This window comes from Lissotriton vulgaris, chromosome 8 (genome assembly GCF_964263255.1).
Source record: "Lissotriton vulgaris chromosome 8, aLisVul1.2, whole genome shotgun sequence".
NCBI lineage: Eukaryota > Metazoa > Chordata > Amphibia > Caudata > Salamandridae > Lissotriton > Lissotriton vulgaris.
In genome coordinates, this window is record NC_141696.1 from 38,976,525 (window position 1) to 39,002,264 (window position 25,740).

General features: G+C 46.6%; 1 protein-coding gene across 1 annotated transcript in view; it reads right to left on the bottom strand.

The window, feature by feature from the left end:
* LOC147693339 (transient receptor potential cation channel subfamily M member 2-like) overlaps positions 1-25,740 on the bottom strand; it is a 1,947,553-nt gene that overhangs the window by 730,114 nt on the left and 1,191,699 nt on the right. The window lies entirely within an intron of this gene.

A 25,740-nucleotide genomic window follows, 5' to 3' on the forward strand; every position in this document is an offset into this window, starting at 1 on the left:
ATAAGGAATGTTTGCCTAGGGCATAATAAATGGTATAAAAGGTCTGTGCTGAGACCATTTGGCAGGCTGCCTCATTCAGTTGCTTTAGGTGTGACTGGGCGACGTAGCCTCACAATTAATTGTAATAAAGATGTCTTTTCATATTTCAGATTCTCTGTTGATTTCTTTGCTGCTTTTGAATGGACTACTTATTGGTAAGACCCCTGAGAAGGAGTTTGAGGAATTTCTGGTACATCAGATGGCGCGACCAACGATGGGCCTCATCAAGAAGTGACTATCTGGAGGAGTAATCTTGTTAGAGGACAGAAATCTACTGGGGAAGGCAAGACAGAAATCTACTAAAAGAGGTACTCTGTTAACAGAGGTTCTGGGGGATTCTTTGTCTCTGCGGCCCAGTATATTTTTGATTTTTCTGACTTAAACTCTTCAAAAGATGTCACTCCTGACTGAGCAACCTTTTTTTGGCGTAAGTGTTTTTTTTTTAAAAAAGAGACTGTTAGTGCAGTTAGAACTTGGCAGTTAGAATTTGGACAAGGTTTGTATGGGTGTATATGCAAATTGCAATTTGTGTAGGCAGGTAATGAAGGGATTTTTCTCCATCTGCTTTAGTTGAGGTATAAGTGGGTCGCTCCCAGTCCTTTGTTCTTTGGTTCTGTGGTTCTTTGCTTAGTTTGTTTGGTCCTTAGTTCTATTTGAAGATTGCAATTTTCAATAACCGAGGGTCTTGTATATTTACGAGTGTATCGATAGAGATAGCCCCTTGAAGTTTGAAGCTAGATTAGTGAGCTATAAGATGCCTGATCTTAGCAAATTTGAAGATTTGTGTTGGCCAACTTTGTATACGTTTGGATTAGCCGGTTTACCCTAAAGCGAATATCTAAATAGGTTAGATTTACAAACATATTTCTTCCTTGGTGATTTTGTATCCCCAGGGAATTAAAATATGACATAATACAAAACAAGGATCCTTTGTTCTGTGCAATTTTATGAATGGAGATATGCAGAACGATTTTTGGTGTTCTGCCAGCTAAAGCTAGTGAATTGAGTGTATTTTTGGTTTCCTGCACATACGGCTGTCTGTTGGGCTGTTTATGTAGTCTTTTGGAACACTATTGAGAAGTGTTTCTTGTAAATATGACTTACAGCTACTATTTACAAATGGTTTGGTTTAAGTACAGTCTGGGCTGTCCTGTTTTCGTCCTGAGTGTTGATTTGTGGGTATAATGTATGTTTAAATGTTTATGTGGCTTTTTCTCATTAGTGTAACTTCGGTATGTGAATAGCGTTCGCGCAATTTATGAAACAAATGCCTAAAAGCGCTGTATTGTGTGTCCTGAATGTTTCAACACTTTCTGTTTATGTCTGAAATGAGCTCAATATCTGTGTGTGGGTCACATTCAATAGATATAAATAAGGCCCCCCCCAAAAAAACGAAATTATCTATTTTTGCAAAAATAAATACATTTACAGCATTTTCCTTAGATGCATTGTATTAGATGTTCACAGGCAAACCTTTCAGCTGCAGTATATTTGATAGGAATGTTTATTCAGCCAGCACTTTTCCAGTTAAACACGGGTGGAATTTTGCATGACCGTCCTTTTAAATAAATATGGCGCAAAAATGTGATGCAGGAATGTGACGCGTTTTAAGTTAGGCATATGCGCTTAGGTTTGTGAGTTAATGCATCTAAATGATAGGCAAGGGATGCAGCGGACTCTTATATGTAGAACAATCACAAAAAGGAATAATTGGTTTTATTAGAAAAAATGATTAATTATGAAAAATAATTATTAAAAATAAGTGCTACAAGAACCGTTTTTTAATATTTATAAAGCTTAACACTCATACTATGACCTCCTAGCATTAAAATTTGATTTAAGTTATGTTACATCACTAAAATGACAAGCATTCGTGTGTATAATTTCCCCTTGGCATAGGCGCAAGCAAGCTCATTTTTATAAAGTATAAGTTATTTTTTTCAAATGCCTGACTCATGGGTTATGTAATAGACATTCTAGTAATGCATATTATGCAAGAAAATTGTGGAATATTCATTTTTTAATGCCCAAAATATGAAAGTCGATTTTGAGTAAAAGCACTGTTTAAACTGCATTTTGCTTTCATTCAGAGTACTTTTTTAAGTGTCTCAGGCTTAAGCAAATGCATACATTTAGGTTTTGATATATATTTGGAGGTTGTGCCTTCTTATGATTCAGTGGGTTAATGTGCCAGTTCAAAGGCTTGTTTTAATATCAGGGTTGAAGGTTCTAGCTTCAGCTAGGCCTACGGAAAAGTTTGTTCATTTAAGACTGATGAAGTGTGTATCATAGGATTCCAACAAGCATTTACTCTAAAAAAAAACTGGTATGTGTGTCATTAGGTTTTGAGAATTATTGAGAGTAAATGTAGTTTAATGATCTGGGAATAGAGATAATTTTAGCGCCTAAAAAAGAGAAATTATTTTTCAAAATAGAGTGAATTATTGCAGGTTAGAGTCTTCTGGCTTTGACGGCTTCAGTGTGGTAGAAGCTGAGGGCTGAGAGAATTGCAGAGGCTGGCTCGAGTCGCGCTGCTGAGATGTTATCTTTTAGTTTCCCGGTAAAAAATGGAGAAGGCTGTCACATTGACATTTGTGACCCTTTAATTAGGACTTTGCCTCTGAGGAATGCAGAATGACCTTGCTGAACGGGCCTCTAAGGGTGGGGTTTCTGGTTTCTCCGTGAGAACATCAATAAAATGAAAGAACTTAATTTAATAGGAAAAATAAAAGGGGTTTCTTTGAAAATCCAAAACATTGTGTTAAATGCTCTGCAGAACTGATACATATGTGTCTCCACGTTAAGTAAAATAATATCTGCTAGTTGCATTTATTTGACGGAAAAAGAAGTGTTGCATTAAGTCTTAGATAAAAAATAGGATGCAGCCCCTTTTCCAAAATGTTGAAGGCTACAGGCTACAAGCCTAAGTAAAAACGGTTTGCTAATTAGGAATTATTTTTCACAGTGGAAATTATAGGTGCCACATTAATATGGAGTGTCAGTGTAACCATTTCTTTTAGAACGGTAAAAATAAGGTGGCTTGATGTTGCGAGGTAAACTGACAAGAGAGTAACAGTTAAGTAATGAAAATGTATTTTTGTGTATGTTAAAATGTGTCCTTTTTTTGTGTTGTGTATTTTTCTGCTTCTGCCTACAGATTATTCATGGATTGTTCTACGGCTGACAAGACACGTGAGTTTGGTTAGTTGAAAGGAGACGTGTTTTTGCGTAATTTCTTTGGAAAAAAATGTTCATGTTTTCGTTTGTGTATTTGGCCCTATCGTGAAATATTTTAGTTGGTCCTGTATGTTAGAAGAGAGACAGCAAAGTTATATTTGACAGCAGACTTCCACTGCCTGGTGCTCTACTCTCAAAAGGAGGGTAAGGATTTTAGACCTGACAAATTTAGACAGGCCCAGATATTGGGTTTTGGGCTGCAGGTTCACAGTGCATAAAGTACATGTGCCATGGTGCTGTGTGTCACCGCTTATTCACATATGCTATTGTTATGTCTGTGATGCTTTTTTGTGCTTGATATACAGCAAGTATATCTGATGGCTTGACATGTGCATTTTTTTATTTTGTGTATGTTTTTTTATGTTGTTACTATTACAAGTTCCCCTGTGTTGTGAAGGGATCCGTATGACGATACGTATTGTTGCACAACAGTTGGATGGATTTGGTATAATGCATAAAGTACATATGCCATGGTGCTGTGTGTCACCGCTTATTCACATATGCTATTGTTTTGTCTGTGATGCTTTTTTGTGCTTGATATACAGCAAGTATATCTGATGGCTTGACATGTGCATTTGTTTATTTTGTGTATGTTTTGTTTTATGTTGTTACTATTACAAGTTCCCCTGTGTTGTGAAGGGATCCGTATGACGATACGTATTGTTGCACAACAGTTGGATGGATTTGGTATAATGATAAATTTCACAGATATGGTTTTCATACTGTGAGGAAGACAGGCAGCACTTTTACCAGTGCATGCCTAAATTTGGCTATAATGATATTGAAGAAAACTAAAAAAAAATACAGGTTCAAAGTGTGCCACCTGATGTTAGTCACTTACTGCACATTCCTTTAAAGGAATAGGCAGTCCTACATTTATGTATCCTTGATTGGACCTAAGGATGGAATTATAGATCTGTGACTCAAGGTGGCCTAATTTCTATATTGCATTATTTAATCATGTTCTGTTACCCAAATAGCATATGGCTTTGTCCCTTGAAAGGAAACCAGGTTTCTTTTTTTTCTCTCCCTGAAGAGAGAACAGGAACATTAGTTAGGATTACCGTATATGGTGTAGTTGCAAGCGGTAGAGTTAAAATGTGTGTAACTTTGGTCTTTTGTGTATCCCCCGTACTCTTGGTGCTGTGTTACATGCCTGAGGCACCCAAGCAAACTCTTGTTCTTCCTATAGATTTTCTTTTGTTGCTTCTCCCCTGTCCGATGTCGCATCATGCTTAGTTATTGGGGATTTTAGTGGTGTCCTAGTTCCATTTCCCTTTTCCATATTCCTTTCACCAGTCAGCCCATTTATTATTATGGGTGTATTGTTTATGTTCACACCTCTAGACAGCAGTGATGTATCAGGGACCCCCCCATGTTATGTATAATTCCCTTTTGTATGACCAGACTGGTTTTCAAGAATTTTCATTAGGCCTACTTCAATGTTTTTTCAGACTGACTGTCGGGGTAGTGATAGACTGGTTAACTGACCCAATATTATAGTAATACAAGTTTTCCATCTCAATAGGAGATATCTTAAGTTTACCTTTTGAACATGACGAATTTTCAATGTCTATTTTAATTTTTCAGTTCTCTTTTGTTCCTGCTGCTTAATTTTTGGTGGGATCAGATGTGTTCTAATCATGCAAATACCAGGACTCTCTAGTTCTTGTCTTTTTGTCTGCACATTTGATCATTAGCCTTTGTATTTCATAGTGCACTTAATGCACATTTTTTTAAAGGGACTTTTCTTCATGTCCTTGATAATCTGTATTATGTCATTTCTCTATTTGAGATGTTTTAGATAAGGAATTTAGGAACACCTAGGTTTAATCATTGAGGAAACTATGTATTTACCCCATTAGACAATGCCACTGTGTGAGGACATCCATTTAGATTCCCATGGCGTATTGCCACTCCCTTGCAGATTGCAGGCCACCTGCTTGCAGTCCCCTTGTTAAAACCCATGAACTGTTTTTTGTGCTTGATTTGAAGGAAACTAACAATTGTGTCACATTTCCTATATCACTAGGTTCTGCGGGATCTTCCAGAGTCAAAGTAAGAGTGATATCCTGCAGACCGGTGATCGAGATTAAGCCCACTCCCCATCAGTGACTTTTACAGATGAATGACAGACTTCTTGGCTCTACAATTTCTGCAACCAGAAAGTCGCGAGGCTGGACAGCGATCATCAGCATGACATCAATGGTACCTCCCAAGCAAGGCATTTGCTTCATCGGAAGGTGTTGCAGAAAAAAAGAGGAGCTGGTTCCTTGTTTGCCACAGAATGAGAGCTTCTGTTTGTTTGAGCGTTCTACCTGTTATGTGCTGGAAACCTCTGACAGCGTACAGTCCCTTGAGCCCTTGGCCCGAGTTTTGGCCACACACACACACCTCTTTTCCCTTTGCTTCGACGGAAAGGCACTACATTCTGGTGCCCATGAGAGAGCAGCTTGAGCGACCTCTGACACTAAATAATGAGTGTTGGAGTCTGAAAGTGCTGCTGATCTTGAGAGGTTGTTTCTCAGTAGTGCTTGGATCTGCACGAGATGTTTTGTGCCCATGATCAATGAAGAGCACATCATTTATAGTATCTGCCACAAAGAAGAGACACTGGTGCATTGTTTTGAGACATTGAGACTTTCAAGTGAGTTGTGGGTGTTTGCCAGGAGGGCACTCCAACTAAGCAGTACTTTTTCTCATGAAAAGGCCTGAAATTGAGAGGCCCAACGCGGAAGAAGACAATGGAAGCGGATTTGATGGACAATAGAAGCCTTCCAAAGAGGCTTACAATGGACTTTGGGCACAGTTGCAAATATAGATTAGTGATTGCCTATGCAAAGGCAAAAGGATGGTCTGTGGTACTGAAAATTCTGAATGTGTGTTTTAAATATCATGATTCTGTTATGAATTTGGTAACAGCAGACCGTAAACAGTGAGTTCAGCAGATAATTGCTGTGTGAATGTTGGTCTGATTGTGGGAGTTGACATCCTTTTAAGAAAGGACGCAAGATTGGGGGCTGTAAGCTTAGAAGCGCCATGTAGTTGGACATTCTTGGGTAGTAATGAATGACTGCCATTGTAGTCGCACTTTTCACCTGTGAGAAAAACTTCTGTATGCTCTTTAAGACAGCGATATGTAAATGAGAGAAACCACTGCTCCTGAATAAATGCGCTACCTTATATAATCACATACAGAATGACAAACAACATGTACACGTAGCAGACACAATTACACTATGTACTGTGGGAACCATGGCTAGCCATGTACACAAGCTACACCATGCATGGCACCTCTGCCAAACAATGGAGAATGGAAAGGGAAGACCACTCGGTCCCCCCGAACATATGGATGGGTGCCCCGATCACCCCGGGAAACCATTTTGGGCGGGGGGCGTGGTTCGGCTGGTATGCCCAAAGCGGCGTAGCCGGAGCACGCCCTTCCCGCCTAGGAGGGGTTGTCCTAGACACCCACCGGAAGACCGCGCCCCAAGGGCGTACCTGAGGAGGGTCCCCGCCCTCCCACAGATGGATAAAAGAGCGGGAATCCAAGGAAGCGTCCTCTTGTTCCAGTGCTCTGAAGGCTGCACCATATCGTTGCTCGTGAGCCCTCGACGGAACAAGCGGCAATTTTGAGAACTTGTGATCTTGTTTTTTCTCTTTCAGTTATTGAGAGTTCGAAGGATCTGGGATCTCGTTGATCGACTTGACCGGAATAAACGAAGCTATGGCCGGCAAGAAAGCGGGAAAGAGCTCCGAGCTGGAGAAGGTGCTGCGCACCTTATCGAACCGAATGGCAATCATGGACCGAAAACTCGGTAAAGTTGATTCGATCGGTCGAGGTTTGGCCGAAGTTATAAAGCAGTTAGCGGCCCAGAGTAGCCCCTCAGGCCGCCCTAAGACGGTAATAGGCCCGGCCTTGCCGGGAATCGTCCCTGAGGGTAGGGGGAAGCGTATTAAGAGGAGGGCGGTTTCTGGGGAGGATCCGGTTCCTGGTGTGCCCTAATCCGCCCCTATCGCACCGGCGGACGACCCGGTACCACGTCCAGATATGGGTCTGCCAATCTCCGTTGTAATTACCCCGGTTATTGATGATCAGATGCCCCCAGAACTGGCTCTTCAGATAGCGGCAGTGTTACTCTGGCTCAAAAAGAAAGCAGGGGGGGCAGTGGCGGCGGGGGATCCGGCCGAGGAGGCAAGATTGATAATCGAGCAGTTATGGCAGTCGAGAGAAGCCGGGACCGCGAATGTTCCTTCTATCCTCCCACAGGTGGCGCCAGGAGCAACCACGGTTGGCCGGGAAAAGACAACGGACACAGCGGTTGAACCTGGTAAGAATCCATTGCCAATGGTGGGGGAAAGTTCAGCGCCTTCGCGGCGTGAGAGGGTGACCCAGCATATCCCAGCAGCCACTAAAGAAATGATATGGGGGGACAAGTATGTGAACATGTTTTCTTTATTGACTGACCATCGCGAGATGGAATACGCTAAGACCCAGAAAGATCTATGGCACCCCAGCGTGTGGCGGGCCAAGATGGCAGGGTTTAGGGTCGACGAGACCGTAGCGAACTGGGTGAAGGCCTTCTCCATATTTACGGCAGTAATGGGGGAGCGTAAACCTGAAGTGTTGCCCGAGCTATCCTGTTACCAGAATAGGATCATGGATTTTTATAATATGTACGGGGGGAATGAGTGGAAAGGATATGACATGCAATTCCGAAAGTCTAAAGAGTTTGATGTAACCTTAACATGGGACTGCCTCAACACGGTATCATGGCACAGGCAGCTCTTGCCTGGATCGGCAGGTACGTCCTCGCCGGGCGGGAGCGGGCCTGGGAAAGTCCAGCAGGGGCCAGCGCAGCCCTTTCGAGCAAGCGCCAGTAGGGAGTCACAGCCCAAGACCGGTGGGAACGGGGGCAAGCGCGGGGTCTGTTGGGGATTCAACAGAGGAAACTGTAAAAGACCCCAGGGAACGTGTAGGTTCCTGCATGCTTGCACGGGCTGTGGGAACTCCTCCCACCCGGAGAGTAGCTGTAGATCCAAGAGCAGTAGTGCGGGAGGAAAGGGGGGGTCCAAGCAAGAATGAGGTGATGCTTGGTAAACAATCCCCTTCACCCGTTGACATCATGGCTTTGACTCCCTAGTTGAACAAATACCCTGATCATGTATCCGCCGCAGTGTTGAGGAATGGTTTCTTATATGGCTTCAACATCCCGGCGGGGAATTTTCGGGGGACCCCCTTTTGTAAAAATCAGCTATCCGTCCAACACAACCCTGCAGTGGCAGCCTAGAAAATTACCAAAGAAATCAGCCTGGGGCAGGTAGCAGGTCCCTTCCCACGCCCGCCAGTGGCGGATTTCGTCTGTTCACCTCTAGGGGTGGTCCCAAAGAAAGACCCAGGGGAGTATAGACTCATTCACAACCTGTCGGCCCCGAAGGGCGCTTCGGTGAATGAAGCTATTGATCCAGATATCTGTTCAGTCCGGTACGCATCCTTTGACAATGCTGTGACTCTGCTAAATCACCTGGGCCCTGGGGCACTGATGGCGAAATCAGACATCGAATCGGCATTTCGGTTGCTCCCGGTACACCCACGGGACCAGCGCTTGCTAGGCTTTACGTTCCAGGGGAAATATTACATGGATAAATGCATGCCCATGGGTTGCTCAATTTCTTGTGCTTATTTTGAAATGTTCAGCTGTTTTTTAGAATGGGCATTCACTAAGGCTATAGGACATAGAGAAGTGATGCACTATTTAGACGACTTCCTGTTCTTCGGGCCGGCAGGCGATGCAAAATGCGCACAGGCGCTGCAGGATTTCTGCATTCTCATGCAGGCGTTTGGCGTCCCATTGGCACCAGGTAAGACGGTGGGGCCATCTACTTCACTCGAGTTTCTGGGAATTGAGCTCGATTCGGTGGAGGGATGCTTCCGGCTGCCATTAGAGAAGGTGGTCAAGTTCAGGGAATCATTAACGCAATGCCTGGGCAAAGAGAAAGTGACCCTGCACCAGTTACAACAAACAGTGGGTCAGCTTAACTTTGCCTTGAGAGTAATACCGATGGCTCGCCCATTCTTCCGCTCTATTGCACAAGCTATGGTCGGCCTCAAGGAGGGACACCACCGCACGAGACTGTCGGCAGAGGTTCGCCAGGATATGCGCATTTGGATGGCATTTCTCACGGACTTCAACGGTCGAGTAGTGTGGAACAAACCTCCAGCTTCTTCGGATGAACTGGGTTTGTGGACCGATTCGGCCGGGAGCGTGGGATTTGGCGCCATCTTTGGTAACCAATGGTCGGCACAAGTATGGCCGACGCGGTGGCACTCCAGTGGCCTAACAGGTAACATTGGGTTCTTGGAGCTGTTCCCCATTTGGGTGGCTCTGTTGGCATGGCCAGAAGATTTTAGAGATCTATCTGTAGTGTTTTGGTCGGACAACATGACTGTGGTTGAGTGCATCAATCAGCAAGCGGCCCGATGCAAGTGGATTTTAAGACTGTTGAAAGAGATTGTCTTACTTTGCATGAGATTGAATGTACAGTTCAGGGCAAAACATGTGCCGGGTGTACTGAATAATGCAGCTGATGCACTCTCTCGTTCACACATGCAGGCTTTCAGGGGCTATCTACCCTCGGCGGACCTAGTGGCGGCACCGTTCCCCGAAGCACTGTGGCTGATCGGTGCCCCGGATTACAAGACCTCGTGGCAGCCAGCTTAGCGCCCAGGACGAGCATGGCTTATGAGGGAGCGTTTCGTTCTTACTGCGCCTTTTTAGGCCCGGCAGGGGGACATAGCTGGGGGCAGGAGGAGTCCTTCCTGGGGTTCCTAGTAGCACTGCACAGAGAAGGCCGATCACGCAACTGCCAACAGACATAAGGCGGCCATATCATTCATGGCACAGCTCCACGGTATAAGGGATCCAACGGGTTCCTTTTTAGTCAGAAAGGCGCTTCGCTGCTGGCAACGCCTGGAGGGTCGCAAACAGGATACGAGGCACCCGATTGTTTTAGAGAGATTGTCTCGGCTTTTAGCAAAGCTGGATGAGACATGCTCCTCCCCTTCCGAAACAGTTCTGTTCCTGGCAGCTTTCGCCTTGGCATTTCATGGGGCCATGCGGGTAAGCGAACTCGTGGCGAGGAACAAGAAAGATGTGGAGGGAGGCCTTTGCAGGGATCACGTACAAATACGGGGTGATTCGATGCTAATCTCAATAGCTAGGTCCAAGACAGACCAAGATGCTGTGGGAGATAGTGTGGTTGTGCAGCACGCTCAAGGGTGTCCCACTTGTCCGATAAAGTGTTTAGAGGAATACTTGGCACAGAGGCCGGTGACATGGGGAGGGAGCCTGCTTAGGCACAAGGATGGCAGCCCTCTGACGAGATTTCAGTTTCAGAGGGTGCTAGCACTGACAATCGCCGAGGCGGGCATGGACCCGTGCGATTTTGGGACCCACTCATTCAGAATAGGAGCCGCTACTGACGCTACGGCTCGGGGTCTGGGTGCAGAAGAGGTGAAACAGCTAGGCCGTTGGTCATCGAACTGTTTCAAAAGGTATGTGCGGCTGCACATGTTGTAAAAGACTGATGAAATGCACTCACGCTTGTTGTCTTTTGCTTGAATTACAGTTTCGCGAGCCTGTGACGCGGGGCGAAATCTGGGATCAACCCATCACCGGAGGACCAGCGGTCGAGGATCACCGACTGGAGAGCAAGTGGTATGGGTTGTGGGCCACTCATACGTGAGGCGCGCCGGAGACGTATTCATGGCAGGTGACGCGACTCACGCATCTGGGGAATACAGGTTCAGAGTGACCTTCCATGGGAAGGGAGGCCTCTGTGTTGACCAATTTCAAACGTTTATGGAGGGTCTTTTAGGGCGGAAAAGGTCACCGCCATCTATAATCATAGTGCACTTGGGGGGCAATGACTTGGTAAGACTGGGAAGACGAGTGTTAGTGGAACACATTTTGTCGGCAGTCAGCTGGTTGGCTAAGAGGCTCCCGGGGTGTACAATTGCCTGGTCCCACATGATTCCCAGGAAAGTTTGGCGGGGGGGTTTCTCTGTGTCCGCGCACCTGCATAGCATCCCCCATGGGTGTATTCGGGGTGATCACTATTATCTGGATGATGGGGTTCACCTGTCCGGGGCGGGAAATGATTTACTAATAGGAGACTTCATTGCATGGCTAAGGGGTTTGAGCAGGCATGACCTTTAGGAGGTGTGGGGGGGCCGGATAGTCAGTCAACTATCCGCCTGTGGCGGTAAGGTCATGATCGGTGAGCAGTACTTTCAAGGTCCCTAGGGGGGGCGCCACCCAGAATGGATGGGAGTGCCCGGGGGGAGGCGGCCATTGGCCCCTCTCACGGGTAGGCGGCACCCACTACGAATGGGTCGCCTAGGGGGAGACGGCCATAGGCCCCTCCCAGTGGGGAAGCGGCTAGATGCCCCTCCTAGGAATTTCCTGGGGGCCAGATATCCGCGACGGCGGAAGAGAGTGTGGGGAAGGGGGGGGGAGTCCACGCTGTCCTTCTTACAGATACCTCACACGGGGACTCGGATGACCGTTAAGATGGCGTCGAGCGAGAGGGGGCCCCACGACAAGGGAAGTTACAGTTGGCAACGAGGGTAAAGTAATCTGCTCATGCGCCACTCACACCGTGAGGGCGGGAGTTTGGTAGTAGGGATCTGACACCGGTTAAGACCTTGCCGTTGGCTCTTAATGTTAGGATGTACAATTTTAATTTAGAATGTATACATTTTCAGGATGCTAGACTCGGCTAGGAAACCTTTGTATTAGAGAACTGTTAAGGTTAGCCAAAGAATATGTCTTCATCAAAATGTAACGAAAGTAAAATTGTACATAATTCATGAAACTTTTTAATTAATGTTTTAAATTTTGTTTCATATTTTAATAAATACGGCCGCGGGGGTCACTCCCCCCCTGCCTTCCAAAAGCTCAAACCAGTGTCTGTCTCCTCCCCTTGGGGAATTGGTGTTGGGAGGGGGTGGCGGGCATCCCGGCCATATGGAAAGGGAAGACCACTCGGTCCCCCCGAACGTATGGATGGGTGCCCCGATCCCCCCGGGAAACCATTTTGGGCGGGGGCGTGGTTCGGCTGGTATGCCCAAAGCAGCGTAGCCGGAGCACGCCCTTCCCGCCTAGGAGGGGTTGTCCTAGACACCCACCGGAAGACCGCGCCCCGAGGGCGTACCTGAGGAGGGTCCCCGCCCTCCCACAGACGGATAAAAGAGCGGGAATCCAAGGAAGCGTCCTCTTGTTCCAATGCTCTGAAGGCTGCACCATCTCGTTGCTCGTGAGCCCTCGACGGAACAAGCGGCAATTTTGACCCACTCACCAGCCCCTATGGCAATGTTTTGAATAAAGTGATTCAATGATGAAATTGGATTGTATTAAAAAGATGCAGTCAAATTGTTCAGCATTGAATAAATATGCATAGGCCTTTTTTCCTTTGTAGAAAAGTAAAGGAATGTATCGAGTAACGTAATTATTGTGTGCTTTAGGACCTTTTTTCCTTTGTAGAAATGGAATGTGGTTGAATCATCAAGCTGTTTCAGGTTAGGTGAATTTTCTCCCCTTAGTAGGTAAAACATCTGTCGTATTTATTTTTTGGTCGGGCGGTAAGGTCATGATCGGTGAGCAGTACTTTCAAGGTCCCTATGGGGGGCGCCACCCAGAATGGATGGGAGCGCCCGGGGGGAGGCAGCCATTGGCCCCTCCCACGGGTAGGCGGCACCCACTACGAATGGGTCGCCTAGGGGGAGACGGCCATAGGCCCCTCCCAGGGGGGAGGCGGCTAGATGCCCCTCCTAGGAATTTCCCGGGGGCCAGATATCCGCGACGGCGGAAGAGAGTGTGGGGAAGGGGGGGAGTCCACGCTGTCCTTCTTACAGATACCTCACACGGGGACTCGGACGACCGTTAAGATGGCGTTGAGCGAGAGGGGGCCCCCACGACAAGGGAAGTTACAGTTGGCAACGAGGGTAAAGTCCTCTGCGCATGCGCCACTCACACCGTGAGGGCGGGAGTTTGGTAGTAGAGATCTGACACCAGTTAAGACCTTGCCGTTGGCCCTTAATGTTAGGATGTACAATTTTAATTTAGAATGTATACATTTTCAGGATGCTAGACTCGGCTAGGAAACCTTTGTATTAGAGAACTGTTAAGGTTAGCCAAAGAATATGTCTTCATCAAAATGTAACAAAAGTAAAATTGTACATAATTCATGAAACGTTTTAATTTAATGTTTTAAATTTTGTTTCATATTTTAATAAATGCGGCCGGGGGGGTCACTCCCCCCCGCCTTCCAAAAGCTCAAACCAGTGTCTGTCTCCTCCCCTTGGGGAATTGGTGTTGGGAGGGGTGGCGGGCATCCCGGCCATATGCGGGTAGAGATGGGAGCAAAGTATGTGCAAAGGAGGCAAGTCATTCTCGATTATGAATGCATAAAATGCAAAGTGTTGAGGGGATGTGCCAGACAGACTTGAGTATGCAGAGCACAGACATGTACATGTCAACATACACTGATTGTCTATTAGTGATGTGGACAGTGGACGCAACCATGACAGTTGGAAAGATTACGGAAAGATAGCGCGTACGTGTCTCCTCCCCCCAAATGTTTAGGGCAGTGGGCTGGTTCGGCGTACGCAAGGCTAGCATAGGGGTATGAAGAAGAGGCACGTTTCTCTGGGTGTGGTTTTGTTCCAGAAGGGCAAACTTGTCTGCCAGGTCTGAGCAGCTTACACCGCCACAATACAGCCGCTGTGAGCGAAGGTGGTTGCGTCAATGATGCTTTCAGCGTTCTGGTATCAAGAAACCATCATGGCTGCTGTGATGCATATATGCACCAGAGTTTACCTTTTGATACCGCCGTATGTGGAAGAGGGCCCACTACGTGTCTGTGGAAGCTATTGGGCTGAGGTCTGTGAGCTTGGAAAGCTCCTGATATCAATGCTGGGTACCGCAACACAGGCGCACATGGCCCAGCCTGAGCTCCAGGAGCGTGGAGTGCTCTGTATGCTATTAGTCCAACAGGTACCAACAGTGGAACAGTGTTTTGATACCATAGTGGGTGATGTTAGAACTGTATCTGAGGTGGAGATGAAGGTACTCCCTTCGACCAGGTGCAGCCAACTCTAGGTTTCAACAGTGGAATGGTCTTGGTCCCACAAAGGACGATGTCCGATATTACCTGCTGCTTTCTTTTCACAGACCTCCTTCCGTTGAGGTGCATCAGACTCTGTGATTCTGTAGTTAACTGCTGAACATGATTATTGGGCTTGGTTGACTGCAGTCGCTGGACTACACTGTGGTACAGCAGGTCCGAACAGTGAAACGGGGTCTTGATTATATGAATGATGATATTAGAAGTTAGTCTCTGATGATTTGTGTGTACTCCGTCCAATCAGGTGCACCCAACTGTAGGTGCCTACAGTAGAACGGTATCTTAATCCCACTGTGGATGATGTTAGAACTGCATCTGAGAGTGGAGATGAAGCTACTCCTTTCGACAAGCTGCAACCAACTCTGGGTCCCAACAGTGGAACGGTGTCTTGATCCCACAATGGATGATGTTAGACTGCATCTGAAACTGGGGATGAAGGTACTCCCTTCGACCAGGTTCAATCAACTCTAGGTTCCAACAGTGGAACCAATGTCTTGATCCCACAATGGAAGATGTCCGAAATTACATTTTGCTTGGTTTCCACAGAACTCCCCCGCCGAGTTGCATTCTGTGCTTCGGTAGTTAACTGCTCCACATGTTTATTGGGCTTGGTTGACTGTAGTCACTGGACTACACTGCGGTACAGCAGGTCCGAACAGTGGAATGGGGTCTTGATTCTATGAATGAGGATGTCAGAAGTTAAAGTCTGTGATGATTTCTGTGTACCCCCTGAGATCAGGTGCCAACAAGTTTGTGCTTCTGAATCCAATGGCACGTGGATGTGAGGCGTTAATGACCACTGACTCTGGCCTACACTGCGGTTAGCAGGGCTCACAATTTAGATCGAGTTGTTATTGTTTAATTACAGAATCCAGAAGGAAACTAACTACAATGTGTATTGAAATATACAAAATATCCTTTTAGTATACTTGCTTGGAGAACTTTCTTTATATGAGTTATATATTTACTACAAAGACTAAATTCATCTTGCAAGTCCAAAGGAACACTGAATAGTCTACACTGTGGAGGGCAGTAATCGCAGTTCGAATTGTTTTGATTTATTTATTGCAGAGTTTTCTGTAATTTATGTTGTTGTATATTGTGAAGAGGAAGTGAGAAAAGTATTCATAGATGTCCATGTGAGAACTGCCTTCAATTAACACTGCAGACAGCAGTGTTCACAATTCAGATTGAGTCCCTATTGTAGATGAGGTAGTCCTGTAGGAAAAGGCATTGCTCCAGTGCCCACTGTCTGCACCATGCCTACGTATCATTGGAGGCTCCGCACACGCATTTTTGTTGCTTTGCTTAGGACAAACTGGGCAGCTCAAGTCACCTTACGTAGATATGGGTCTAGGCTGACCGCTCTCTGTGGCCTACACTGCAGACAGCAGTGTTCACAATTCAGATCGAGTCGCTATTGCAGATGATGCAGTGTTGATGGCAACGGATATTGCTCCTAGTGCGGCCCTCCCCCAGCACGCATCATCGGTGGATGTGCACAGGCTGAATTCTTTTGATGTGGCTATGTGAGTGAACTAGAACTGATGGAGTGCTTATGATATCTTTTTGTGTAATATTTCAGATCTATTGATTGTGTCTCAGTATACCACAAGTTGTGGTTCTTTTACAATAGAATTATTTCTGTATTATTTCACATCTACTGTCCCTACCTTACGACAGCACAAATTATTGATTCTGGTAATATTGAATCTTTGTGTGTGATCCAATGATTACTGTTGTAGTTTATGCTAGCAGCAACCGTTCCCTGAGGGCTGGTTAACACTCACCCCACACGCATCCAGCACAGACGTCACTGCATATGTGACCCTGGATATAAAAAGAAGTCGAGCGCATGTGCCCGTCCCCACTTCTACTATCTTTCTGTGTCCGTGTATTCATTATCTATGCATGATACTGTCACTGGGTCGTACTTAAGTATCGGGAAAATTTGCGAATTTGCGGTCCGCGAATTCGTGCGAAATGGCAAAAAAAATCCTGAGTACTCAAATTTTCCCACAAACTCGTGGATTTTTGTGCCATTTGCACAAATATGTGACCACGTGTGCCTGTAACTTTGCCAGCGTGCCAAAAGGCGCCGAGGTCCCTTGAGTGATCTGGCCATTATAGTGGGGACGGGCAGGAAGACGTTTCATACCGCTAGTGTGTGGTGGACAGGGCCAAACGGGCGGGGCTTCTATGCGAGTTCACATGCATCTTGTTTATAAAGGGCCAGAGACAGAGCAGAGCAGCAGATGAGGAGAAAGCAGCCTCCTGGTCACAGGAGCTACATGGGGATGGCGCTCAGGAAAATCATGGATGCAAAAATACGTTTGGCACACGACCCCAGAATCCTTCAGATGTCCAAGATAGCTCTGCTGCGTGTGTTGGTACAAAGCCATTCTGATCCTGCTGAGTGGGTTCAGGTGCATGCAGCTGCTGCTGCTGGACAATGTCCCATCTCATACTAAACTGCCCCGTACAGGCATATGCTGGCACTAGGCAGTAGGGTGCAGTGGCATATGGGTGCTACACGCCTGGTACATGCACATACCGGTGCCAGGAGGGACACGTGTTTATTGGTGCTGTGTAGCAAGTTATGACTTTTCATTTTGACTGGACCAGACGGTGGTACCACCTACACGGATCAGGAGCATCCAGGCACCACACTTCATGGTGCAAGAGCATAATGGTGCTGTGCGGTACGGGTATATATGTACTGGGGGCAGGGGGGCACTTAGCACAATGTGTGCTCTCACCCAGAGGGCTCCCAGGCAATTGAGCACAAATGATTTTCACACTGAGAGGGCACCGGGGCAGTTCAGCATCACGGGGGCTCACACCCACTGGGCCCCGGGGCCGTTCAGTAGCGCGTTGGCTCACAACCCCTGGGCAGCTCAGCAGCGTGGGGGCTCACACCCACAGGGCTCCCGGGCAGTTTAGCAGCGCCACCCTCTGGTTCATCACTGCTACCCTCTGGTTCATCACTGCCACCCTCTGGTTCACCACTGCCACCCTCTGGTTCATCACTGCCACCCTCTGGTTCATCACTGCCACCCTCTAGTTCACCACTGCCACCCTCTGGTTCACCACTGTCACCCTCTGGTTCATCACTGTCACCCTCTAGTTCACCACTGCCACCCTCTGGTTCACCACTGTCACCCTCTGGTTCATCACTGTCATCCTCTGGTTCATCACTGCCACCCTCTGGTTCATCACAGCACCCTCTGGTTCATCACTGCCACCCTCTGGTTCACCACTGCCACCCTCTGGTTCCCCACTGCCACCCTCTGGTTCACCACTGCCACACTCTGGTTCATCACTGTCACCCTCTGTTTCATCACTGCCACCCTCTGATTCGCCACTGACACCCTCAGGTTCATCACTGTCACCCTCTGGTTCATCCCTGCCACCCTCAGGTTCACCACTGACACCCTCTGGTTCACCACTGCCACCCTCTGGCTCATCACTGCTAACCTCTGGTTCATCACTGTCACCCTCTGGCTCATCACTGCCACCCTCTGGTTCATCACTGCCACCCTCTGGATCATCACAGCACCCTCTGGTTCACCACTGCCACCCTCTGGTTCATCACTACCACCCTCTGGTTCATCACAGCACCCTCTGGTTCACAACTGCACCTTCTGGTTCATCACAGCACCCTCTGGTTCACCACTGTAGATTATGGGGAGAAAGAACACCTGCCCAGCCTCAACCGGGGGCTGGTTAATGTGTTACTGAATTTGAGCTTCAAGTCCGGCACCTGCTTCCTTATCTGTAAGTGCTTCCTATTGTGGTTTAATTTTTGTGACAGCCTGGAGCATTGTGCCATACTTGTAAGTATTATCTGACCCTGTTTCAAGGGTCAGAGCAAGACTTTATCTTATTTATTCTGTTGAATAGGTTGGTGGCTTTGACAATTTGATTCCAGGGAGATTAGATTGTGTGTGATATGTTTCAGGATTCGAGGGTATGAGTTTGGTTTAACGTATGTGGTCAGCGTTTTTGATGGTTTCAAACTACTAAGATATATTATCATTTCAGGTGGCTTTGATGGTTAGACATGCATATTGGAGGATGATGAACATGACTATCGTACTTTACAAACATGTGACCATCTTCCACCTTACAGACTTTATTGCTTTACTCATTTCTTTAATAATTTTTTGACATCTATTTTTAACTTGATGGTGACTGGCATCTTACATTGGGCACATGCATGAGGTGCTGCTGATGAATAGGCTTGGGGTCCGTTCTTTTTTCTTTCTCTCTTTTCACTGGGACCTTGCATAATTATAGGATGAATTATTTTGTTTTCTGGTTTTCAACTGTGGATACAGAGGAGGTTTCAATCATTGTAATATTTTTATTTGGGTTGCAGCCCTGACGAAGTCAATGTGTTTATTCAAGTCACGACGAGACACGTGTTGGCTGCTACTTTTGGAGAAACCTATTGTATCTTTGAGATGAAGGAGAATTTGAAGAATTAAAACGCTTTTTGGTCACTAACTCTGGAATATTGGAGTTATATTTGGACTTTGTACCATGGTGACTGTGTCGATCTGATTTGGACTCATTACTATACTATATCCATGAAATAATATGTGTCCATTATTATGAGTGCTTGGGAGGTAATTTGGTCATGAACTGGACACCCCACACTGAGATATCAGTCAGCTGCTAGGCGAGAGCTTCGCCATGCAGCAATGCCTCAAAGTTAGCAGAAGTTTCTCCTCTACTTATGTTATGAAACAAAAGGTTATATAGAGAAAGTGGTATCCTGGCATCGGGCCGAGATTGTGATTGGGCTGCTATTGTTTGTATTTCACAGATAGCTGCGTCGCCACATGGACAAAATAATAAACACATTTGTGTCACGCATGTGAGGGCCATGTCCTAATGTCAAAACAGGGTGCTCCCGAAGTGTTCAGTGTCAGCAAGGTCATAGTTTCCAAGAAAATAATCCAAGAGTCATGAATGCAAATGTGTGTCAAAAGTCGATGTGGCAAAGAGAATGCTAATTGGGTGCATGCAGAAATCCCACTATTTCCTATGGGCCGAATTTGGGCACATGCCATGTTTAAGTCAATGGAGCCTCACCTCCTCTTTTAAGGTGTGCGGCGGAGCAAAAAATGTCAGCCGGGTAATTGACAGACACACATGGAAGACTGGTATACATTTTGGCAGTAAGGTAGCCAGAGTTTAAAGCACTAATTTATCTGGCAAAAAACTGGTATAGGGAGTTTGTTTGTAGAGCAGCTGTAGTTCTCTCAAGAGGTGCATGCAGCTGTGATGGCAAAAAGAAAGAGTGTTGTGATGATCAGAAGCCATAGCAAGTAACTGCATATAGGCTCAAATGCTCTGGTCATAAGTACTAGATTTTGGTCCATATGAGTCATGATGAATGGGTTTGGAGGGATCATATGCATGAGGTTCATCAAAAAATGTAACACAACCAGTGATTGTGATTACAAAACAAACAACAACACATCAGAGAGTTTGTCAGGCAGAGGATCTATATAATGTATCCTAAAGCTGGCCCAAGACTTTTCCGAGTGCAATGGTATATGATGGTCTTTATGGACAGGTGTCTTACTACAAGAACGACATCCGCTACCTCAGTCAGCAAGTCAAAAGAATGTAACTTTTAACTCACAATCTCCACATCGCGAGGTGTGGGTTGCAGAATTCTGGGTGCAAGACCTAATTTTGATGAGACAAGAGACCTTCCCGAACATTGGAGGGAAAATGCTCAGACTAAGGAGCTCTGGTTGCCATTCTTTCCTAGCCCAGTCTGCGACTACTATGATGACTTGGGCATGGTCTGACCTGACTTTCCTCAGACCTTAAGGCAGGAGAGGCAGTAGTATGACACATATCAGAGAACTTTGTCCCATCGTTTGTTTCAGTGGCCTTTTTGTTTAAAACAGATTCAGCCATAGCATAGTCCACATATGACAAGAAGCCCTGTGTCACCTTGAGGATGAAGATGCCTCTCGAATCAGTCAGCATCCACTCAGCTTGTCTGTTCTGCCATTAAGGTGCCTGATAGGTATTTGACTAAAAAAAAGTTGTTCTACTCATCTAGCCACAACGAGAGAGAGAGATCCTTCTGGCACCGGATCCAAGAAGCTATTCTGCCCTGCATGATGCAGAACTACATGGGGGGGGGGGGGTTTGTTGTCCATTAGGACATGCACCAGTCTTTTGGTCAGTAGGAAGGCTTTCGAAGCCAGGTGTTTCCCCCGAAGTTCCAATGGGAGCTGGTAATCCACTAAAGACCAGAATATTTTGATCTCAAGCTCTGCATCCCAGTAGCGAAGTGTCTATTTTAAATGTGATATCCATTTGGGGATTAAAGGGTGAACTGCCAATTGTCAGGTTGGTGCTCATCTGGCACCATATAAGGTCCTGAGCTATCTCCTGCAAGACCTGGACAAAGTCCAAGGTTAACCACAGTAATGAGCCCATTGAAAACTTCTGTCCCATTGCATGTTTCACATGTGCCATCTGCAATATGTGACGAGAAGGATGGACTTTTACAGGATCCCAAAGAGCCTTAGCACTCTCCTCAACAAAATCCAGGAGTGAGCCTGAAACGTCAAGCTCATGTTCTAAATGTACCAGGACTCATTGTGGTGCTGGAAAGGCTGTAACTGCTACCATGTCCAGGATAGCTCCATTAAGGGTATACTATGAGGAGGGTTAAGGTTGGACTTCAGCTCATTGATGGAAAATCCCTAGGAGACCAAGAGTCCAGCTATTGTCTGGAGGTGATCTGTGACTGACTAAGGCAAGCCTTCCTTGAGCATCTAGTCGTCAAAGTACAAGATTTCAAATATCTCCCAGAGACCACCGCTATCACGTGGGTGAACAGTTGAGGTAAGGCTGATGTCCTGCATGACTATGTAAGTGGTCTGACCCTACTATGAACCTCTGGTAGTGCCTGTCAGACTCCCAAACAGGTATATGTAAATAAATGTCCTGCAAGTCCAGAAACACCATCTAGTCCTCTGGACCCAGAGAGGGGAAAGGATCTGATCCAAAGTGAGCATTTTGAATTAGTCCTTCTTTAGAATGGTATTCAGTGACCAAATGTCCAAAACAGGTCTGAGCCCTCTGTCCTTTGGGAGGAGGAAGTAGAGCAAATATCACCACTTGCCCCTCTCTGAGTCCAGCACCTACTCAATGGTACCTTTTGCCAGCAGGAGATTCACTTCTTGCATCAAGCTAGTAGTGTGGCCTGCTGATAGTTTCTCTGATGCAGTGAACACCAGAGGGGCACTGGTAAGGCCGAAGGGGAGCACATCAGACCTAAAGTACTCATGGTCTCCTGTGAAATACAGGTAATGTCTGTGGGATGGCAGGATGGAGATGTTGATATATGCATCAATGGCTGCCATCCACTCTCTAATGTCCAGGGCAGACAGGACCTGAGCAAACGTGAGCATTTTCAATGTCTCCTTTTTTAAGAAAGTAGTCCTTCTTTAGCACTAGGAAGTAGCAGGAATAGCAATCATGACATACCTCTGATGTTGAAGCATTCTCGATTGCTCTTTTGGCCAAAACAGTGGCCACTTACTGATACAGCAAGGAGATTTTTAGCTGGTCTAAGTGGTAATGTTTCAATGAATGATAGGGTGTAACCCCGTCAATCAATCGGGTGCACGTACTTGCCCAAAGTTAAGGACTGCCAGTGGGGCAGGCGGTGCCTGATCCTACTGCTAACTAGTTGTCTGTGATGCTGCACAGCCAATGTACAGAGATTTGAAGCTGGAGGGTGTCGCATCATCAGCCATGAAAGGAGGGAGCCTGAAGATCATGGTGGCTGGGTAGAAAAGTACATGGGTGGTGGTCCCCATCGTAGCTACAGAAGGAGAGGCAGGTAGAGTGTAGCCGGAGTGGGGCCATGTTGAGTTCCAAAGTCTGTGTGTTGGCCTTCCTGGTCTTGAAGCAGTCCAGCGATCAATCTGCTTAGTCACAAAAATGCGAGTGCTGTTGAAGGGCATGTCCATAAGGGATGCCTTGACATCCCCTAAGAAGCCAGTTGACCTTAGCCAGGTGTGGCAACGAAGAGCCACAGACAAAGCATTCGCTCTACCCAGTCTTTTGTGTTTAGTTCGCAGTGCATGGTGAACTTTGCTGCATCCCTTCCATCGCAATAGCCTGGGTCAGGATGACTCAGTCCTTCTCGGAGACCATTGGCAGTACTTTGCAACAGAGTCAACAAAATCTCATGCTATGTGGGTATACCGGCCCTAAATGCATGGAGTGTTCACTGACCACACTGCACAACTGGTGAGAGCGGAAATTCTATTGGCAAAGCTGTTCGATCTTTTTGATTCCCTATCAGGTGTGAAAATGCCTGGGGTTAACCTTGGACATTGAGGTGTGCATAACTAAGCTCTCAAGGATGGGGTACTGGGGGTGGGGGGGAGCTGGATCACCTGGAGTGTGGTGGCGGCGGGCAATCGCCCTGTTCACCGAAGCACCTGTGCACTGGTTGGCGCAGCCCTTGAGCAGGACATCTGTGAGGGCTTCATTGAAGGGTAGGTGAGGTTCTGTGTATGATACTCCAGGGTGAAGCACGTCTGTCTAGACATTGCTCTTGACCTCCATGAAGAGCAGCATAAGGTTAAGGACCTCAGCCGCCCTCTGCACCACCATGGCAAACGAAGCCACTTCCTCCATAGACAAACTAGGGGAGAGACCAAGCCAGTGTCTGGTGAGGCATTCAGATGACAGCCATCAGCCATTTCCTCATAACAGTTATTCATGGCCAAAGGTTTCTCAAGAGTGTCAGGATAACTATAAGGATCCTCAGACCCAACCAAGGAATATTTCTTGCTGGGCATTTCATAAAATGGTGGAGGCACTGTGTCCGACCCGCAGGGCCTTGGTGACGTCGGCAATGAAGTCGACATCAGATGATGCCAGTCCTGCTCAGTATTGCAGTGAGCAATGACTATAGGGTTGGCACTGGAAATGGTGCCACTGGGATGAACCATTGTGAAAAGGATGAATTTGTGACTGGAGTCTGTCCAGATCCAGGGACTGATCCAATGGGCCCAAATGGTGCAAAGTGCGAACCGGCTGGCAGAAATCCACTCAGGGCACTTTATGAACCCAAGGATGAGGTGCATATGCTCATAACAATGTTTCAATTGGGTGAGGGTCACACAAGGAAATTCAGGCAGGAATGGAGCAGACACAGAATCATGTTCCACTGTCTAATTGTGGGTGTGGGGCCAAGACTTTTGGTGTTGTTTCCACAGCCTTGTCTGATGAGTTAGATTGGCACAGTGAAGTCAAAGAATGTTTCGACTTCTTGTGGAACTTACCTGCGAAGATTTTGGCATTGACGCTGACCAATTTTTTTTTTTAAACGTAGTTTATTGGGTTTTATTCAATATAAACATATACATAAATGCACCAATGGTCCCTGTAGCGGCACAACTCCAATATAATGTCCCCCATCTAATGTTCGTTACTCTATTTATGGTTAGCTAAACACTATGCGATGGGCATATCAAATTAAACAAAGCCCGCTCAGTTAAACTCCCTCAACTCCCTTCCCTTGATATGAACTTCCCTCCCCCCCTCACCCTCCTCCATCACCGATGCGTCCAGCCATATCTATTCTCTTGGTTGAGCGTGTGCAGGAGTCATTATTGTTATATTCTAATTGATGTTCCTGTTTCGTGTTGGGGCACTTCCTTTGTTATGGGCAACCCTCAATCTTTCTGTGAGTCATAGGTTTGCAATGCCTGCACCAACATCTCCCATGCCGTTGCTGCTTCCAGAGCCCTATCATTACCTTGCCTTCGTGCTTGCTGATATCTTAGCGCGCTTTCACTACCTGCCCATTTTGTGAATTCTCCTCTCCATCTCTTACTGCTAGGTCCCACTGTTGCCTTCCAATGCCTCGTAATTTCCTGTTTCGCCAGTGTGAGCCCCATGTCTATAAATTTGCTTGTTACTTTGTTACTTTGTTTTTGGATGTGTGGGGGAACCAGTGTAGAACTCTAGTGGCCATGTCAAACGTTAATTGTCTCTCTGTTATCTCGTTTAGGGCATCTCCCACTTCTTCCCAGTATAGTCCCATCGCTGGGCAGGACCACAACATATGTTCTAGTTCTGCACCATCTCGCGTACATCTGGGGCATGTTGCTTCCGTCACTTTAAAATATTTGCGAATTCTCCCTGGGGTCAAATAAGCTCTATGGAGGATATAGAAATGCACCAACTGGAACCTAGCGTTCCGTGTGCTCTTCCATGCTCTATGCACTATCTGCGTCCAAGCGGCCTCAGGGATAGATTTCCCTATGTCCGCTTCCCACTTTCCTTTCAATGTCTCCAAGGGTGTTAACCCTTCGTTGAGCATTCTAGAGTAGAGACATGTTACTGCCTTGAAGGTTCCAGCCGCCATCATGGTGTATTGGCAAGCCATCGTCATCTTTGGTTCGGTTAGTCCTTCGCGCCAGTGTGCTTGTATCATCCTTGTCAATGTTGCGTGTAATAGATAGTCCCCTCTAGGAAGGTCATATCTCTCTTGTAGTGCCTGGTATGGTAGCATGACCCCGTCTTCATATAGGTCCCCCACTATCTGGATTGATGCTTCTTCTCAGTTCTGCAATCGGGACCAGTCCCCTCCGTGCAGCAACGCCATCACCATTCCCAACGGGATTTCGGGTGCATATGGGTGTAGGACTCCCGCCCTGCGTTGGGAGCGGTTCCAACAGAGTCTAAGCGTTTTCTCTTCTGTGAAGAGATCTCTAAGGTTTCGTTTTTGCTGCTTTGCTATAAACGATAGGATATGGCGCCTTATTCCCCTACCTCTCTGCTGTTCAGGGCCTCTAAATTCCCTCGCTATTGCTTGCGTTAAAAACTGCAGTTGAGCTGCCAAATAATATAGCTCGAAGTCGGGAACTGCTAGCCCACCTTCGCCTTTGGGTCGTATGAGTGTGGCCAGCGCTACTCTACGTCTGCTTGCGCCCCAGATGAAAGTCACTTTGAGTGACCTCAGCAGCTTAAACGTTTATTTTGGTATCCATATTGGCAATGTTCTAAAATAATATAGAAGCGCTATCATTTTCAATAATGCTACTCAGCCCATCACTGACAGCGGCAGCGTGGCCCAAAAAGTCATACTGCCTTTCAGAGCTCGCACAGTGCGTCCTATATTTCCTTCTAACATGTCCGTAGTAGTGTGATAGATATACACTCCCAGGTATTGTAGGCAGGTTCGCTCCCACCTCACTTCCCTATCTGTGACGG